Source organism: Oncorhynchus tshawytscha, linkage group LG05, assembly GCF_018296145.1.
Source record: "Oncorhynchus tshawytscha isolate Ot180627B linkage group LG05, Otsh_v2.0, whole genome shotgun sequence".
In the NCBI taxonomy this organism is placed as follows: Eukaryota; Metazoa; Chordata; class Actinopteri; order Salmoniformes; family Salmonidae; genus Oncorhynchus; species Oncorhynchus tshawytscha.
In genome coordinates this window covers 52,488,490-52,509,658 of record NC_056433.1, presented here as the reverse complement: position 1 = coordinate 52,509,658, position 21,169 = coordinate 52,488,490, and positions in this window count along the sequence as shown.

Genomic DNA, 21,169 nt, shown 5'->3' with positions numbered 1-21,169 from the left:
CTTGAAGTAGTTGTTCCCCTTGCTCTACAAGAGCTGTGGATTTTGTTGCACGATGGGTAACGATGCTTCGAGGGTGGCTGTTGTTGATGTGTGCAGAGGGTCCCTGGTTCTAACCCAGCTTGGGGCGAGTAGAGTGACGGAAGCTATACTGTTACATTGATGCTGTTGACCCGGATCACTGTTTGCTACAGAAAAGGAGGAGGTCAAAAGGGGGATGAGTGTAACCGATGTGAAATGGCTAGCTAGTTAGCGGTGGTGCGCACTAATAGTGTTTCAATCAGTGTCATCACTCGCTCTGAGACCTTGAAGTAGTTCTTTGCAAGGGCTTTTGTGGCACGATGCTTCGTGGATGTCAGTTGTCGATGTGTGCAGAGGGTCCCTGGGGCGAGGAGAGGGACGGAAGCTATACTGTTACAGGGGCTCATAATTAAGCATTTCACTGTAAGGTCTACACCTGTTGTATTCAGCGTATGTGACTAATATAATTTGATTTGACAAATATTTGACAACATAGCATGGCAGCAACACATGACAACACAGCATAGTAGCAACACAACATGACAACAACATCGTAGCAACACAACATGGCAGCAGCACAACATAACAAAACATGGTACAAACATTATTGGGCAAAGACAACAGCACAAAGGGCAAGAAGGTAGAGACAACGATACATCACGCAAAGCAGCCACAACTGTCATTAAGAGTGTCCATGATTGAGTCTTTGAAAGAAGAAATTGAGTTAAAACTGTCCAGGTTGAGTGTTTATTGCAGATCGTTCCAGTCGCTAGCTGCAGCGAACTGAAAAGACGAGCGACCCAGGGATGTGTGTGCTTTGGGGACCTTTAACAGAATGTGACTGGCAGAACGGGTGTTGTATGTGGAGGATGAGGGCTGCAGTAGATATCTCAGATAGGAGGGAGTGAGGCCTAAGAGGGTTTTATAAATAAGCATCAACCAGTGGGTCTTGCAACACTTATACAGAGATGACCAGTTTACAGAAGAGTATAGAGTGTAGTGATGTGTCCTATAAGGAGCATTGGTGGAAAATCTGATGGCCGAATGGTAAAGAACATCTAGCCGCTTGAGAGCACCCTACCTGCCGATCTATAAATTAAGTCTCCGTAATCTAGCATGGGTAGGATGGCCATCTGAATCAGGGTTAGTTTGGCATCTGCGGTGAAAGAGGAGTGATTACGATAGAGGAAACCAAGTGTAGATTTAACTTTAGCCAGCTACTTTGTTATTTGCTGAGAGAAGGATAGTGTACCGTCTAGCCATACTCCCAAGTACTTGTATGAGGTGACTACCCCAAGCTCTAAACCCTCAGAGGTAGTAAACACACCTGTGGGGAGAGGGGCATTCTTCTTACCAAACCACACAACTTTAGTTTCAGAACAAGGTTAAGGGCAGAAAAAGCTTTTTGGACACTGAGAAAGCTTTGTTGTAGAGCATTTCACACAAAATCCGGGGAGGGGCCACCTGAGTATAAGACTGTATCATCTGCATATAAATGGATGAGAGATCTTCCTATTTTTCAAAATAATAATTTTACCTTTATTTATACAGGTTTTTCTCATTGAGATAACATCTCTTTTTAAGAGAGACCTGGTCCAATAGCCTGAACTATGTTGTTGACGTAAATTGAGAAGAGCGTGGGGCCTGGGATTGAGCCTTGGGGTTCTCCCTTGATGAAAGGCAGTGGCTGAGACAGCAGATTTTCTGACTTTATACACTGCACTTTTTGAGAGAGGTAGCAATGGGAAGCAATGGGAACCTCCCCAGAGAGAAGAGACAGGCAATGGGAACCTTCCAAGCAATGGGAACCTCCCCAGTGTCACGATCGTCGTAAGAACATTCGTTCCACATATTTATTGACCTGAAACGCACAAAACAATAAAAAGCAAATGATATGTGAAGCTATGGAGTGCTCACAGGCAACTACACATAAACAAGATCCCACAAAACACAGTGGGGAAATTGTTGCCTAAATCTGATACCCGATCAGAGACAACGATAAACAGCTGCCTCTGATTGGGAACCATACCAGGCCAACATAGAAATAAAACAACATAGATTACCCACCCTAGTCACACCCCGACCTAACCAACATAGAGAATTAAAAGGCTCTCTATGGTCAGGGCGTGACACCCAGAGAGAAGAGACAGGTTACAAAGGTCAAAGATAGGCTTGGCAACTATAGGGGCAGAAACCTTAAAGAAGAAAGGGTCTAAACCATCTGACCCAGATGGGTTTTTGGGGTCCAGTTTAAGGAGCTCCTTTAGCACCTCGGAGTCAGTGACCGCCTGCAGGGAGAAACTTTGTAGCTGGGCAGGGGGAAAAGAGGGAGGTGCATCGGGGCTAGTCGCATTAGAAGGGGTGGGAGATGAGGAAATGTTGGACAGGCAAGGAGGCATGGCTGAGTCAAATAGGAATCCTGACTTAATGAAGTGGTGATTAAAAAGCTCAGCCATGTGCTTCTTGTCAGTAACAACCACATCATCAACTTTAAGGGACATGGGCAGCTGTGAGGAGGAGGGTTTATTCTCCAGGTCTTTAACCATTTTCAAGAACTTCTTGAGGTTAGACCCACAGAGAAAGAGAGAACTGCTCCTTAAAGTAACTCTCTTTGGCCTTCCGGGTAGTGCACTTATTTCTCATATGCGTGAACGAGAGCCAGTCAGCCTGAGTATGTGTGTGCTGAGCCTTTCGTCAAATGCGATTCTTGAGGTGGAGTAACTCTGCAAGATCACGGTCGAACCAGGGACAGAACCTGTTTTTAATTCTCATTTTCTTTATGGGGGTGTGTTTGTTAACAATATCACTGAAAACCTCCTCTTCGACAGAGGGAATGAAGCTTCTACACCTGCATTGCTTGCTGTTTGGGGTTTTAGGCTGGGTTTCTGTACAGCACTTTGAGATATCAGCTGATGTACGAAGGGCTATATAAATACATTTGATTTGATTTGATTTGAATGAAGCTGATTCTATACCAAATTACAGAGACCAGGTCATGAAGGTAGGCTTGCTCATTAAAGTTTATTAGCAAGCGTCTATGACTAATCAGGACAGGTTGTTTCACTGAGCAGCCATTACGAACACAGGCTGTAAAACAGTGATCACTAAGGTCATTACAGAAAACACCAGACAGATACCTATCAGGATTATTTGTGAGGATAACATTGAGGGGAGTGGCCTTTTCTGGGTGTTTTGAGTCATACCTTGTGGGATTGGTAATAATATGAGAAAGATTTAGGGAGTCCCATTGCTTTAGGACTTGGTCAGGTGGTTTAAGCATGTCCCAGTTTAGGTCACCTAGTAGGACAAATTCAGACTTTGTGTAAGGGGTCAGGAGAGAGCTTAGGGCAGGTAGGGTACGATAACACCCAGCAACAGTCAACGAAGAGCTATTTGAAAGCTGAATGCTTAATACCAGCAAATCAAATGGTTTGGGGGCAGACTTGATGGAGACAACTGAGCACTGAAGGTGATCTTTGGTAAAGATTGCCACTCCCCCACCTTTGGAAGGTTATAACCAGAAAGGTTAACATCAGTATTCAAAACACTCTTTCTTAATTAACCACGTCTCAGTAATGACTAACACATCTGGATTGGAGCTGTGAACCCACACTTTCAATTGATCCATTTTAGGTAATAAGCTTCCAGTGTTAACGTGCAGAAAACCCAGGCTTTTACGAGAGCAGAAATCCGTGAAACAGATATCAGAGAATTGGGGCTAGCAACAGTAGATGGGCCAGGGTGTAAATGCACATTTCCAGATATCATGAACAGTAATACAATCAATGCACGGTAGGGAGGACAGGGAGGACAGGGAGAGCTGCACTGTTGATTTGTGACATCTGAATGTGCATTAGATGGCAACAATATCATATTATACAGAAATTTCACCAGGTAACATGAATACAAAGCCAGCGAGAGGTGGTTAGAATAGGATGGGAGGCCAAGAGTCTGTGTAACCAATAGAGAGTCAGAGTCCCGAGTGTGGGAACAAACATAGTCTGTCCCATGGTTGGGTAAACAAGAAAGTTCATAGTCAACAAAGCATGCAGGAGTCATGAGGCAAATTGCAAAATAGCAAAATGCACAAGAAAAAAAATATAACAACTTGGAGCTAGCCATTGTGAGTTCAGAGTCCCTCACCCCAACAGTACCTGTGTGCTGGAGGCGAGCGAAAGCTTGGGAGAGAGGGGTAAGTGTGGTGGGTATACCTGTACCAGAGAGGGGGAGACAACCAGGGCAGACGGTGAACAGAGAGGGGTAAGTGTGGTGGGTATACCTGTACCAGACAGGGGGAGACAACCAGGGCAGACGGTGAACAGATCACCAGGTGGAATCCAAACAGCAGTGCAGCAGTCAGCGGGAGTAGGTGTCACACCCACCTGGGAGAAGATTTTTTCTGGAGGCAGATTTCTTGTAGAAAATGCCAGTAGATGGTCTCTGAACAGCAGGAGGGGGCTTCAAGGCCTCTGGATTTGGGTGCCATTTGCTGGTCTCAAAAGCTTCAACACCATTTAAGTTGATCTAACTCTAAATCTGTTTGTAAAAAAACGTGTTGAAAAATGTGAGAACTCACATGCAGCTGTGTCTCTCTGTCTCCCTCAGTTTGCATATACAGGAGTACCGGATCAGAGCCAATGTGCGGGGGCACCGGTTTGTCAAGGTAATTGAGGTAATATGTACATGTAAGTAGAGTTATTAAAGTGACTATGCATAGATAATAACAGAGTAGCAGCAGCATAAAGGTTACGGGGGGGGACTGCAAATAGTCTGGGTAGCCATTTGATTACACGTTCAGGAGTCTTATAGCTTGGGGGTAGAAGCTGTTTAGAAGCCTCTTGGACCTAGACTTGGCGCTCCAGGGCCTTCCTCTGACACCGCCTGGTATAGATGTCCTGGATGGCAGGAAGCTTGGCCCCAGTGATATACTGGGCTGTTCGCACTACCCTCTGTAGTGCCTTGCGGTTGGAGGCCAAGCAGTTGCCATATCAGGCAGTGATGCAAGCAGACAGGATCCTCTCGATGGTGCAGCTGTGGAACCGTTTGAGGATATGAGGACACATGCCGAATCTTTTCAGTCATCTGAGGTGGAGTAGGTTTTGTTGTGCCCTCTTCATGACTGTCTTGGTGTGCATGGACCATGTTAGTTTGTTGGTGATGTGGACACCAAGGAACTTGAAGCTCTCAACCTGCTCCACTGCAGCCCCGATGAGAATGGGGCGGTGCTCAGTCTTCTTTTTCCTGTAGTCCACAATCATCTCCTTTGTCTTGATCATGTTGACTGCTGCTCTTTAATGATTTGTTACTTTTATTTGTTACTTTTTAAAGTATTTTTCTTAAAACTGCATTGTTGTTTAAGGGCTTGTAAGTAAGCATTCCACTGCTAGGTCTACACCTGTGGTATTCTGCGCATGTGACAAATATGATTTGATTTGATAAACCCATTGATATTACAAAGGCTATTCATTCAATAGCTGTATATTTCACTTTATCATATTCTGTTGTCCAGGGTCAAAAGTATCTAGACCCCTTGCCTTTTTCCACATTTTGCTACGTTACAGCCTTACTCTAAAATGGTTTAAATATTTTTTTCTTCTTATCAATCTACACACAATACCCCATAATGAACAAATGAAAACAGGTTTTAGAAATGTTTGCAAATGTATTTCAAATCAAAAACAGAAATACCTTATTTACATAAGTATTCAGACCCTTTGTAATGAGAAATTGAGCTCAGGTGCATCCTGTTTCCATTGATCATACCTTGAGATGTTTCTACAACATGATTGCAGTCCACCTGTTGTAAATTAAATTGATTGGACATGATTTGGAAAGGCAAACACCTCTCTATATAAGTTCTCACAGTTGACAGGGCATGTCAGAGCAAAAACAAAGTCATGAGGTTGAAGGAATTGTCCGTAGAGCTCCGAGACAGGATTGTGGCTCAGATCTGGGGAAGGGTACCAAAAAATGTTTGCAGCATTGAAGGTCCCCAAGAACTCAGTGGCCTCCATCATTCTTAAATGGAAGAAGTTTGGAACCACCAAGACTCTTCCTAGAGCTAGAGCCAAACTGAGCAATCGGGGGAGGGAGGTGACCAAGTAGCCGATGGTCACTCTAACAGAGCTCCAGAGTTCCTCTGTGGAAATTTCCAGAACAACAACCATCTCCGAATCACTCCACCAATCAGGCCTTTATGGTAGAGTGGCCAGACGGACAGCCCACTTGGAGTTTGCCAAAAGGCACCTAAAGGACTCTCTCACCATGAGAAATAAGATTTTTTGGTCTGATGCAACATTATGATGTGGGGATGTTTTTCAGTGGCAGGGACTGGGAGACTAGTCAGGACCGAGGGAAAGATGAACGAAGCAAAGTACAGAGATTCTTGATGAAAACCTGCTCCAGAGCATTCAGGACCTCAGACTGGGGCGAAGGTTCACCTTCCAACATGACAATGACCCTAAGCACACAGCCAAGACAATGCAGAAGTGGCAGGAAAAGTCTCTGAATGTCCTTGTGTCGCCGAGCCAGAGCCCAGAATTTAACCTGATCAAACATCTCTGGAGAGACCTGAAAATAGCTGTGCGGCGACGCTCCTCATTCAACCTGATGGAGCTTGAGATGATCTGCAGAGAAGAATTGGAGAAACTCCCCAAATATAGGTGTGCCAAGCTTCCAGCGTCATACCCAAGAAGAATCGAGGCTATAATCGTTGCCAAAGGTGCTTCAACAAAGTACTGAGTAAAAGCTCTAAATACTTATGCAAATGTATATTTCCGTTTTTTTATTTGTAATAAATTAGCAAATATAAAAAATAAAAAAACTGTTTTGCTTCATCATTATGGGGTATTGTGTGTAGATTGATGAGGGAAAAAAATATTTAATCAATTTTAGAATAAGGCTGTAACGTAACAACGTGGAAAAAGTCAAGGGGTCTGAATACTTTCCAAATGCACATAGTGTTTCCAAAGATCCGTTATTCTTGGAAATATTAATATTAGACAAAGAGATTTTGGAGCCATAAACATATTCTGAGAACGATTATTTTATCCTCCAATGGTCTTTACTTTTAGCGTTTAGCTTCCCTGTGGGTCAGAGGTGCAAGCTGGAGATGACACATCCAACTGTGCCTGCATCTAGACACCTGAACAAGGCCACTAAGCTTAACCCTGCCAAATTGTATTTACTGCAAATAGACCCAAATAGCACCCCCAATTAGGTGAACTAATTCTCATTTGCACTGACTCTTGTAGATGGTGTGACAGACAGGAGCACCAGACACTTGCCTCGTTTTCTTTCTCTCTCTCTCTCTCGCTCTCTCTCGCTCTCTCGTTATCTCTCTCTTTCTTGGTCTCTATGGTGGGGGGGATATCTGTGACTGGCAGGGTCAGGTGTATTGTTATGATGGAGAGTAGCGCAGTATGTGGGGGAGATGTTGAGCTGATGTCAGCCTGGTTCTTTAATCAAAACAGGCAGGCAGCCCTGTAATTGGGAGACCACATGCAGAGGAGAGGAGAGCAGGGGAGAGGGCAGCCAAGCCAGCAGCTGATAATATAGCCAGGGTGTGGAGGTGGGGTGGGAGGAGGGGGATTTGGGGGCAGAGGACAGGAGACCTGGGGGGGGTTCCTGGGGCTGCTGCCACCACCCACTACATCATTGTCTGTGTCGATTTCTTGGTTCCCCCCAGGCTCCCACCTTTATTCAGCCACTCTATCTGGTCAAATCCAATTGAGATCTTGTCTCAATGGATTACAATCTCGCGCCATAAGTGGTGCTCCCTCCCCATTTCCATTCGAATCCAATTCAAACCGTTTTATTTTCAATCCAATCCCGGTGCCTTAGCCTCCCATAATGTAGACCTCTCCTCCTCTCCCCCCTGCACCCCCCTCACCAATGCAAAGATGAACCCTCCAGACAGGTACCACTGTCCATTGTCTTCTGAAATGGAGTTAGAGCTGGCTCCGAGGTCTTACTGTAGGCTAGGCTTCTGTACTGGAGGCAGTTTCACAACAAAATAAATGAGGAATAGCCTTTCATATCTCCCACATTCTAGGTTAGATTGAGTGGTTGCATATGGGTATGAATCAGAAAGGCTGTGGTGTTATGGTGAAATAGGTACTTTATGCATCCATATGTACACTGAGTATACCAGCCATTAGAAACACCTTCCTAATATTAAGTTGCATCCCCCCATTTTGCTCTCAGAACAGCCTCAATTAATCGGGACATGAACAAAAGCATTCCAAACGGAGGCTGGCCCATGTTGACTCCAATGCTTCCAATCAAATCAAATCAAATCAAATTTATTTATATAGCCCTTCGTACATCAGCTGATATCTCAAAGTGCTGTACAGAAACTCAGCCTAAAACCCCAAACAGCAAGCAATGCAGGTGTAGAAGCACGGTGGCTAGGAAAAACTCCCTAGAAAGGCCAAAACCTAGGAAGAAACCTAGAGAGGAACCAGGCTATGTGGGGTGGCCAGTCCTCTTCTGGCTGTGCCGGGTGGAGATTATAACAGAACACGGCCAAGATGTTCAAATGTTCATTAATGACCAGCATGGTCGTATAATAATAAGGCAGAACAATTGAAACTGGAGCAGCAGCACGGTCAGATGGACTGGGGACAGCAAGGAGTCATCATGTCAGGTAGTCCTGGGGCATGGTTCTAGGGCTCAGGTCCTCCGAGAGAGAGAAAGAAAGAGAGAAGGAGAGAATTAGAGAACGCACACTTAGATTCACACAGGACACCGAATAGGACAGGAGAAGTACTCCAGATATAACAAACTGACCCTAGCCCCCCCGACACATAAACTACTGCAGCATCAATACTGGAGGCTGAGACAGGAGGGGTCAGGAGACACTGTGGCCCCATCCGAGGACACCCCCGGACAGGGCCAAACAGGAAGGATATAACCCCACCCACTTTGCCAAAGCACAGCCCCCACACCACTAGAGGGATATCTTCAACCACCAACTTACCATCCAATCAACAAGGGATCATAGTTTTCACCTGGTCATGGAAAGAGAATGTTTTGTATACTCAGTGTATGTTGTCACTTTATACACATTTTGTCACAAATCAGGAAGGAATAGCAAATCATATCCCCACGGCCTAAATTTGATGGAATTACTATATGTGACTCTCATGGATTGTGGTATTAACTGGTATACTGTCGGAACATAGTAATGCGTCCATCCATATAAGTGTGTGTGTTGTGACTGTAACCTTATGACCACATAGTACTGTTGCTCAAGCATCACGGTGAAGGCTGTTAGAAATAAGCATTTTCTATTCAACCTCCATTTTCCTCAAGTGGCTGGCACATCCTGCTGCTCATAGCACATTGTTGATCTGAATTCCTCATATCCACACTCTTGGTATATAGTAGGAGGGAAATTACATCACATGTCACAAACCTTACCCTACAACATTAAATAGTCTAACCCCAACCCCTATGTTATTAAATCATCGTCCTATTCTTCACACAGGAAGCTGATGAGTGGAAAATACGAGCAATTATTCCTGATTGGGTTACAGTATGGAGGGTTCCCTTTGATAGAGGACCCTTTGGTCATCCTAATTAATTCCTGTGTCAAAAGGCAAATGAGCAATCCATCAGGAGAAGTGGTTCCAAGTGATCCATCTATCTCAGGTCGTCTCTTCCCAAGCAGGCCTATCAAGGCACAAGGCGAGACCCAAATGCAGACACAGGAGGCAGATGGTTGGAGTCTTACAATGTTTATTAATCCAAAGGGTTAGGCAAGAGAATGGTCGTGGACAGGCAAAAAGGTGAAAACCAGATCAGAGTCCAGCAGGTACAGAGAGGCAGACAGGCTCGTGGTCAAGGCAGGCAGAACGGTCAGGCAGGCGGGTACAAAGTCCAGAAACAGGCAAGGGTCAAAACCGGGAGGACTAGAAAAGGGAGAATGCAAAAAGCAGGAGAACGGGAAAAACGCCGGTTGACTTGGAAATGTTGACTGGCACAGAGAGTCAGGGTACACAGGGATAAATACACTAGAGAAAATAACCGACACCTGGAGGGAGTGGAGACAATCACAAGGACAGGTGAAACAGATCAGGGTGTGACACAGGCCAGTCAGCGCTTATCACCCAACACAAGTTCCTGACCGCTTGTTAGCTTGTTACTGTATTGTGTGGTGGTGGAATGAAGGCAGGAATTGGATAGTGCTGTAGTGTACAGTACAGTTAGTTGTGTGGTATACTGGAGCCACTGGGCCTAGTGAGCTCTGAGGTATGGGCAGCCAGTCACATAACAAAATAATGAATCTTGTGACCATGTGGTGAAGGCACTCGCTGGATTGTGCTTTACAGTGCAGTTACTTTTGTGACATGATGAAGCTATTGTAATGTAAGATATTGTCAGTAAGTCACTTAACCAAGCAATAACTACCACATCATAGAATACGCTGACGCAAGGGTTGGGTCGATTCTATTTCAATTCACTTAATTCAGGAGTGAAAAATAAATGGCACTTTTCACTTATCAACCCCTGACTGACATTAAAACCTCTTGATCCTACTTGAGACGCAGACGTCCCACCTAGGGCTCTGGAAATGCAAATGCGCTACGCTACACGCTAATAGTATTAGTTAAAACGCAAACGTTCATTAAAATACACATGCTTGGTATTGAAATAAAGCTACACTCGTTGTGAATCTAGCCACCGAGTCAGATTTTTAAAATGCTTTTCGGTGAAAGCATGAGAAGCTATTATCTGATAGCATGCAACACCCCAAAAGACCCGTAGGGGATGTAAACAAAAGAATTAGCATAGTCGGCGCTACACAAACCGCACAATAAAATATAAAACATTCATTACCTTTGACCATCTTCTTTCTTGGCACACCTTGATGTCCCATAATCAATACTGGGTCTTTTTTTGGATTAAATCGGTCCATATATAGCCTAGATATCGATCTATGAAGACTGTGTGATAAACGGAAAAAAATAGCGTTTCATAACGTAACGTCATTTTTTAAAAGTAAAAAAGTCGACGATAAACTTTCACAAAACACTTCGAAATACCTTTCTAATGCAACTTTAGGTATTACTACACGTTAATAAGCTATAAAAATCATCAGGAGGCGATGTAAATTCGATAGCTGGTCGTGTGGAAAAAATGTCCGGAAAAACACAGACAATTCCTCAAGTTGGTGGTCGGAGGGAATCGGTTCCCTTTGGTCGGTTCTACCAAGAATCAAATCAGAATCAAATGATAAGACTCTATACATCCTGTGGAAGCTGTAGGTACTGCAACCTCGGCCTCATTTAATACGGTTCACCTTTAACAATGGGTTGAAGTGGCTCATGGATATTTTTTTCCATCTCCAGTGATCAGATTTTCCTGCGCTTTTCGATGAAACAGACGTTCTGTTATAGTCACAGCCGTGATTTAAACAGTTTTGGAAACGTCTGAGTGTTTTCTATCCACACATACTAATCATATGCATATACTATATTCCTGGCCTGAGTAGCAGGACGCCAAAATGTTGCGCGATTTTTAACAGAATTTCCGAAAAAGTAGGGGGGAGGCTTAACAGGTTTTAATAACTTTGGGCGGATGATGATGATGATGTCTTGAAGTGGTCTGTAACAGGCTGTGTTCAGAGGCACTATGTTAGTTCATCCCAGGCCATTTAGTTTGACATTGGCTGAGGATTCCTGAACAGCATACAGCCCACTGGGCTGGAAGGGTCACAGAGTGGACAACTGGGATGTGGAAGAATAAGTGAAATGATTTGGAAGTCATCCCCTTAATTTGAGCTTTGTTAAATCGTGGGTGAGTGTGCATCCTCCCTCCTTCCCCCTGGTGTGTGTGTGTGTGTGTAACGCCTCTCTGCTGATTTTGTTTTTCTGATCTACAGAATCCTTTGCTCTCTGTATCTTAGTGACATGTTCCCAGTTATTAGGTCCTACGTTAGTCATGTGGACACACAGTGGGCTGGATTTATATGCTGCATGGAGATTGTTTTTCTCCTTGACAGACATTTCCTGTCAGCGTTATCGGATGGATTCATGTGGTCTGTTTGTAAACTGTCTAAGCTTGGTTCCACATAAAATACATTGGATTGAGGTGGATTTGGTCATGCAGGTCTCAGCACATCAGATGGTAGTGAATGAGATTACCAGGAGGAAGTGGATTTCCACCTCTAATTATTTTGCTCCTGTGAATGAGGTTCACAATCCAAATTCTCTAAATCAGGTTTATCAAAGGATTTAAAATTGTCAATGGGAGTAAAACCAGCTTAGTGAAGTTAGTCTCAAGCTATGAATCATTGTACTGAAATGAAATGTAAGGGAGGATGTAAGAGGAGAATTAGAATCTCTCATGTCTCTCTCTGCAGCAACCAAAAGGGTGCTGGTTCGAATCCCATAGCCGACTAGGTGAAACATTTGTCAATGTGCCCTTGAGCAAGGCACTCAACCCTAAGCGCTCCAGGGTCGCCGTCAATAATGGCTGATCCCTGGCCATGACCGAACTCTCCGAGGGTATCTCAAGGGAGTGGGATATGCATTTTTTAAATCCAATTCACACGTGTATAATACACACTTATTATTATATTATTATTATTATTATTATTATATTATTATTATATTTTCCTCAAAGACCTGGTCAGTAACTTCTCTCATTTAACCATATGCCTTAAAATAGCAAGAACCACAGGGAAACCATTGAATCAAAAGAGGTTTTAATTTTCTGTTTTGCAAATACGGACCTTGGAAAAACTCTAACTAATATGCTCATCTATAGATTTGAACCAATATCAAAATATAAAACTAACAACAACTTGGTACAAAAAGCATGTACTGAGAAATCAACCAATACTAAATCAATGTCAAATAGACACTTAAACACAGGTGTAAATAGTACAACCAATAATTAGAAGTCAACCAATACTAAATCAATGTCAAATAGACACTTAAACACAGGTGTAAATAGTACAACCAATAATCAGAAGTCAACCAAATCAAAACATGTAAAAGAAGAAACATATTTTCTAAATACACTATATATACAAAAGCATTCAAATGAGTGGATTCGGCTATTTCAGCCACACCCGTTGCTGACAGGTGTAAAAAATTGAGCACACAGCCATGCAATCTCCATAGACAAACATTGGCAGTAGAATGGCCTTACTGAAGAGCTCAATGACTTTCAACGTGGCACCGTAATAGGATGCCACCTTTCCAACAAGTCAGTTTGTCAAATTTCTGCCTTGCTAGAGCTGCCCCGGTCAACTGTAAGTGCTGTTATTGTGCAGTGGAAACGTCTAGGAGCAAATGGCTCAGCCACGAAGTGGTAGGCTAAACAAGCTCACAGAACAGGACCTCCGAGTGCTGCAGCGAGTAAAAATTGTCTGTCCTCGGTTCCAACACTCACTAACAAGTTCCAAACGGCCTCTGGAAGCAACGTCAGCACAATAACTGTTAGTCGAGAGCTTCATGAAATGGGTTTCCATGGCCGAGCAGCCACACACAAGTCTAATCACCATGTGCAAAGCCAAGTGTCTGTTGGAGTGGTGTAAAGCTCGCCTCCATTGTACTCTGGAGTGATGAATCACACTTCACCAGCTGGCAGTCCATCGAACAAATCTGAGTTTTGTGGATGCCAGGAGAACGCTACCTGCCCAAATGCATAGTGTCAACTGTAACGTTTAGTGAAGGAGGAATAATGATCTGGGGCTGTTTTCATGGTTCAGGCTAGGCCCCTGAGTTCCAGTGAAGGGAAATCTTAACGTTACAGTATACTATGACGTTCTAGGCCATTCTGTGCTTCCATCAATGCCCCTGTGCACAAAGCGATGTCCATACAGAAATGGTTTGTCGAGATCGGTGTGGAAGAACTTGACTGGCCTGCACAGAACCCCATCGAACACCTTTGGGATTGGAACATTGACTGCGAGCCAGGCCTAATCGCCCAACATCAGTGCCCAACCTCACTAATGCTCTTGTGGCTGATTGGAAGCAAGTTCCCATAGCAATGTTCCAACATCAAGTGGAAAGCCTTCCCAGAACAGTGGAGGCTGTTATAGCAGCAATGGTGGGTCCAACTCCATATTAATGCCCATGATTTTGGAATGAGATGTTCGATTTTTGGTCATGTAGTGTATGTTCTAACGTGATCAGCAATGGTTCTTGTTTATGATTTACTTATCCCAATCAACAATCATCTGAAAGTAACTTATAGCGGTTGCCATGTACCATGAGTAAAGGAATGATAGATGTGATGTGTATTACATGTTACTCTCTACTCTGTTTTGCACACATGTACCTCCAACGTGGCCCCAGATAGGGATATGAGCAGGGCTGTTCGACAACCACAAGTTACTCATCCTCCTCTCACTACCATCTCTTCTTCATTCTCCCCCACTTCCTCATCTTCATAATCCTCCTTTTTTTCACAGTAATAATCATCTTCATCAGAATCGTCATACTTTTCCTCAGTGTCCTCTTCCAACTTGTAATCAAGTATAACCAATCATAACCAATCTTCATGGTCTACCTCCTCTTCCTCATAATTCACATTCTCCTCTTCCACATAATCCACCTCCTCTTCCTCATAATGCACCTTCTCTTCCTCATAATCATCACTCTCTTCCTCCTCATCTTCTCCCTCCTCTTCTTCTTCCTTATCAGTTTCCTCGCCAGGTACAGTGGCTTCAGGTTTTGGTCAGATGGTACCTGAAAGAGTGATGTGGTTTGTTTCCCGGACACAGTACTTTTCCAGGTCACTGTGCACCATGCCACAGTTAGGAGGAACCCAGACATGGTCATAACTCTAGTCATGCCAGCTCTTCTGAAGACCACCTTTGTAGGTGACTTTGTTTACTCTGCCCACGTTGACCAGGACTCTGATAACAACCTTCTGGTGGTGGTTGCTGAGCCCCAGTGGGTATCTACTGGCCTTCTTGCGGCTTAGATACACCCCACGTCCCAAAATGCCACGTCTGGACAGGTGAAAAAACCCCTGGCCAAGATTTGCTTTGCGGCCGTGGTACATGACATAGTTTTTGTGGCCCAGTCTTCGTACTCCAGCAAGTAGAATAAAGTCACCTTCTTCCCACATGGTCACTGATATCTGTAAAGAAACATAATATACTTCACTGGAACACTTCTCTAGCTACAAATATAGGCATATTTATCAACGCACTAAAACTGCAAAACTGGATGAGAGAAAGAGGGAAATGACCATCTGACTAAAGATAAAGAAAGAAAGAAACACATTTTTATCTTGAATGTGGGGGTGATAAAAGGTGCAAATTGATCAAATCTAGCTGGATAAAATACCCACCAATCAAATTTTATTCTAGGGTATTCGTGATGATTTGCCTAACCTATCAAGTTGTCGAACATTTCGTGACAAATTTTGAAGAAAGCTTGGAATGAGATTTCCCATGTGAAGAGGACATTTCCTTAAATTCTAAGTATTTTGACATGGCTTAGACCTATGACCATGGTTGAAATTTACAAAAATAGGGCAGGTCAGGTGAGGTGAATTCAGGATGCTTTTAACATTAAATTATCAAACTCTGCTGATCTCAGGTGGAAAGTTGTATGAGACACATACATACAAAGAAAAAAAAACATTATTTTTTTGTACCATCATCTTAAAAAGGCAAGAGAAAGGCCTTAATGTATTATTCCAGCCCAGCTGCAATTTAGATTTTGGCCGCTAGATGGCAGCAGTGTATGTGCAACGTTTCGGACTGATCCAATGAACCATTGCATTTGTAAATGTCTTTTGTATCAGGACTGCCCAAAGGTGCCTAATTTGTTTATTAATAACTTTATGTCCAAAATTGTGCACTCCTCAAACAATAGCATGGTATTATTTCACTGTAATAGCTACTGTAAATAGGACAGTGCAGTTAGATTAACAAGCATTTTCTTGTTACTTACAACCTCATGCTAATCACATTAGCCTACGTTAGCTCAACCGTCCCGTGGAATGGACACCGATCCCGAAGAAGTTTAAGGCTCTGCAAAAGAAATAAGAATATTAATGGTTGATGGCAGTGGGTAACTAAATCATAGATTGCAGTCTCCTTGTCCAGACTGCTTTCAAGGTAAGGACACAAACATTTAGTATTTTGTAATTGGTGGAACTATTTCTTTAAAATAGGTCTGGAAGAAAATCCTACTTGCTCTCGAGGAGGGTTGGCCACCCCTGATCCATGTTTCCAACGTGCTGGGTGTTTGAAAATGTTGTTGTTAAAACAATTCATTTCTCAAAATCACCCAAACTTCAAGAAAAATTGAATTAATCAACATTCAGGTGATTTATGCTTACTAGTTGAAGATCCTTGTCATCATCTTACTCTACATAGACAAAACGTGATGCGTTTGAGTTGAGTCCCCTACCATCCTTGCCTAGTATGTGCAAAAACGAAAATGTTAAAAGTATATTTGAGGGCGGATGTAATGGTTTTCCTCCTCTTCGTCTGAAGAGGAGAGGCGAGAAGGATCGGAGGACCAATATGCGGCGTGGTAAGTGTCCATGGTTGTTAATTTAAACACAAACTGAACACGCCATGCGAAAACAATAAACGTAACGTGAATAACCGAAACCGAAAACAGTACCGTGTGGTGTAAGACACGGAAACAATCACCCACAAACAAACAGTGAAACCCAGGCTGCCTAAGTATGATTTTCAATCAGAGACAACTAATGACACCTGACTCTGATTGAGAACCATACTGGGCCAAAACATAGAAATCCCAAAACCATAGAAAAACAAACATAGACTGCCCACCCCAACTCACGCCCTGACCATACTAAATAACGACAAAACAAAGGAAATAAAGGTCAGAACGTGACACCGGGAGCATTTAACGTCCAATGCTTATTTATTGGACTTATTCAAAACTGTCCATGAATGGCGGCATAAATATCCTCATATAATTCATTTTCAAAGCCACAAGTAGGCATATCAGATTTTAAATGTGAAAATTGGCAAGAAGGGGAATGATAAAATAAGTGTGGGAAATAACAGTAGTGTTCTTACACTAATTACCCTATATTTTAGCACATTGTTAAGAATGCTCTTTCAACAGATAGCTCTGGCTTGCTGGTAACATCTGATCTGATCAGACTCCCTATGCAATTTAACTCCTCAATTACTGACTCTATTCAAAAAATCTTCCATGTCAAAAATAAATATTTTGGGATTCTGTAATTGATAGACAATGGTAGTTACCAATCAGACAAAAATCTGTTTTGGTGAATGCATGTGCAATGTTTGGTGAATGCATGGTGTTGTTTTGTCCTCAGTCCTCCTTTGAATGCTGTGTGTACTGATTCAGTTCTAAATGACCGTCATTGAGTCCATCCTCACCTCCTCCTTCACTGCAACAGATTTTACGGTCTGCTGAGAGGGTTATTGTCTGTCACCTGCACTCCATCGAGGTCCTGCATGACTCCAGGGTAGGGAAGCGTGCAGGAAAGATCATTGCCGATCCCTTCCACCAAAAATTCCCCTCTGGCAAACGGTTCAGGTCAACCGCAACCAAAACCTCTCACCACCTGAACAGTTTCTTCCTCCATGCCATGGCCCTCACCAACCATCCACCTGGTCCTCTCATTTATGGACTTTGCATCCACAGACTATACACCCTACACTATCATCCCAAAACTGTACTCGCTGGTATATGCATCATTTAGCTTATTTGCTTACATTTCAGTCATTAAGCAGACAATCTTTTCCAGTGCCTCACTCATGGATTTGAACCAGCAACCTTTCGGTTACTGGCCCAACGCTCTTAACCAGTAGGTTACCTGCCAATTACAGTTTTCATAGTGAAAATACTGTTTGGATCTGTGGAAATTCTGCATTTATGTATATATTTCTTGTCTGTATATTCTGTTTATCATCTGTATATTCTGTTTATTGTGGCAGCACCATTTCACAGTCAAATTCCTGTACATGCAAATGTATTTAGCGAATAAAGCGGATTCTGACATGTTTAGCTGGTTAATCATATGCCAGTTTACATTTTATTATTTGGGACTGCTTATGTACTGGATGAACAATAGCACATTCTCCACTCTATGTCTTCATATACAATCATTCAAAATACCCCGCGTGTTGTGTGCGTTTCATTCCTTGGGCTTAATACCCTGAATATTGGCTCATGCCTGCAATTAGTGAACTTGTTTTATGGAGTTTTCTTGAGCTGACTGTCTGCTTTTGTCAGATATATGTGTATAGGTGGCAGGGAAGTCAGGCGCAGGAGAATCAAACGGAGTGTAAAATGGAGTCTTTTAATAAATGTCCAAGTAACATGCTCCATAACACTAAATAGAAAAATGAATGTAAACAAATATGGGTACGAAGACCTGTCGCGCACCTATACAAAAAACACTACACTGACAATAAACAATCTCTGACAAAGACATGAGGGGAAATAGAGGGTTAAATACACAACAGGTAATGAATGGGATTGAAAACAGGTGTGTGGGAAGACAAGACAAAACCAATGGAAAATGAAAAATGGATCTATTTGCCCGGTACCTCTCGCGGCATGATTTATTAATTGTTTCACTGTTCACACTGTAAACATTCTAGTAAAAGCGATCAGCGTTAAATTAAGTTGCCTCCTTGTTATTTCTCCCACCCCTCAGAAAGACAATAATGTAAAAGTGCTGTGATCCTTCTGTGTAATCATCATATCCTGCCACACTGATTCCAGACCTGCTCGCTTATTTGTACATAGAGGTTATGGGGAGTGCCAGTGGGATAACTGATCTTGACACAGGTCTTGGTAGTGGTGGTCAGCTAGTGAAGAGGTCCTAGGCTAGTCGTCTCCTGCTGAATTTGAAACATGAGAAAGCCAAATGAAAAATGGTTGAGAAAAGGTAATTGAGTTTGATGACATTTCAAAGTCCAAAAATTCAGAGAAGATGGTGAATCGAACCCAGAACGAGCCAGAGATCTGTCTGTGCCAGAGTAGAGGAGTGCGGGGAAAACTGTTCCTGATGGCAATGCCTTAGCTTGCAGTGCTGCAAAAACTGCCAGTTCAGCATCTCTGACTCGCTAGTAGGCCTACTATCGAGTCAGACTCAGTGGGAGAGGGAGACAGAGAGCTGGGGGGGACAGTGTATCATCCACCAACGAAGTGCTCGGAGCAGGTGCAATTTGCAGTTCAAGAATAAGCAAACGTACAACCCCTGGCTTGTCATGTACAGTGCCGATTTTAGCATGTAAATCTTGGTGGGGCAAACTCCCCTAAAAATATTTAGATACATGCCAGCAAAGCCACTACACAACACTAAACAATACGTGAATTGCACTATAACGGTGACAAATGGTGCTGCACAAACTGTTAGGGCCGACATAAAGCTGTCCCAACAGCTTACCACTGCTACATCTGGCTATCAGCGGAGCCTTGTCTGGCAGCGAAACAGTTCATTCAGCCTCATTTACTGCCTTTAAAAAAAACATTGCTGATATGGCTGACATGCTTAAACAAATGTGGTTTCTACTGACAATTCAGATGTACAAACTATGGCATAAGGGGACGAAGAGCAGATAAGAGGCAATCCGTAATTTCGATTCCGACATTAATGAGCGAGCTAGGACAGACATAGTCAATATAACTATTTGTTTAGCACTTTTGAAATGTACGGCAACATAATTCAGAACATGGGCCGTTCTTACAGAATTCTCCCTGTACACCAAGTCAGAACCATAGGATAAATAAAAGGGGTGTCACGCCGCTACCGCTCCGCCTTCCTGGCGCTCGAAGGCGCCAGGCTTCCCAGCATTACCACTCCTGCCACCATCATTACGCACACCTGCCTTCCCCCCTGTTTTGTTACCGGTCTGTTCCTGAATAAATGTTGACTCCCCGTACCTGCTTCTCATCTCCAGCGTCGGTCATTACAGGGGGCATATAAGCAGACAATGAAAGCTCTTACAATATTCGATGATGACATTTCTCTAAAACAGGTATAGGCTAAATGTGCATCGCCAAGTCAGAACAGTAGGCTAAGTTATGTGGTGAAAAGGGAGCAAATTATTAGGGTGATGCACATGGGCTACTAACAGCTTACTACACAACATACACTGAGTTTTACTTTCTTGATACAGTATGCATATCTCCCTTGCATATTACATAATTTTTTCAGCAGCATACAATACATTTTTGGACTCACCTTGGTGTCCAATTGGTAGTTACGATCTTGTCCATTGCTGCAATTCCCCTACAGACTCGGCAAGGGTCGAGAGCCAAGCCACACGGCTTCTTGACACACTTTTCATTTAACCCGGAAGCCAGCCACACCAATGTTGGAGGAAACATTGTCGAACAAGAAGTGGCTGGAGCACGATGAGACAAGGACATTCCCGCCAGCCAAACCCTCCCTAACCCGGACGATGCTGGGCCAATTGTGCGCTGTCCCATGGGTCTCCCGGTAACAGCCAGCTATGACACAGCCTGGGATCGAACCAGGGGCTGCATTGGCGCCTTAGCACTCATTGTTGAATTTACGATTTCCATCTTGTTGTGTAATGTTTATGTCCAATGGCCGATGAGCACTGCCACGTTTTATCTATAATTTCTCTTCATATGACAAAGATTGAAAAGGATTTGCCAGTAGATTGCCGACTTGATGCATGATGACAGCTTGTCTAGCTTGCTAGCTAAGATTTTAAAAGTATGATGTTGAAGTGATGAGTCCAATCAAAGCTAAGGTAGATATCAAATCAAATCAAATTTTATTTGTCACATACACATGGTTAGCAGATGTTAATGCGAGTGTAGCGAAATGCTTGTGCTTCTAGTTCCGACAATGCAGTAATAATCAACAAGTAATCTAACTAACAACTAACAATATGTAATTTGACATAATTTTGTCTGTGGCCAATGACCTTGAGCCTTCTTGGATGGGCACTTGAATTTTTTAGCTTTACCGTAGATTTTGCAGTGATGTAGTGTCCCCATGAATGACAACTGGAGAACATTACCAACCGCTGGGCTCCTTATTTTCCACTGGCTGCCCCACCACAGAAAGCACTAAGCTAGGCTGAAACACCTGCAATTTGGAGCTTCCTTACTCAAGAAAGCAAAAAAGAGACCATGTTTGTATGCGGCTTTATTATCTCAATTATCTTTTTTTAAATTAATTT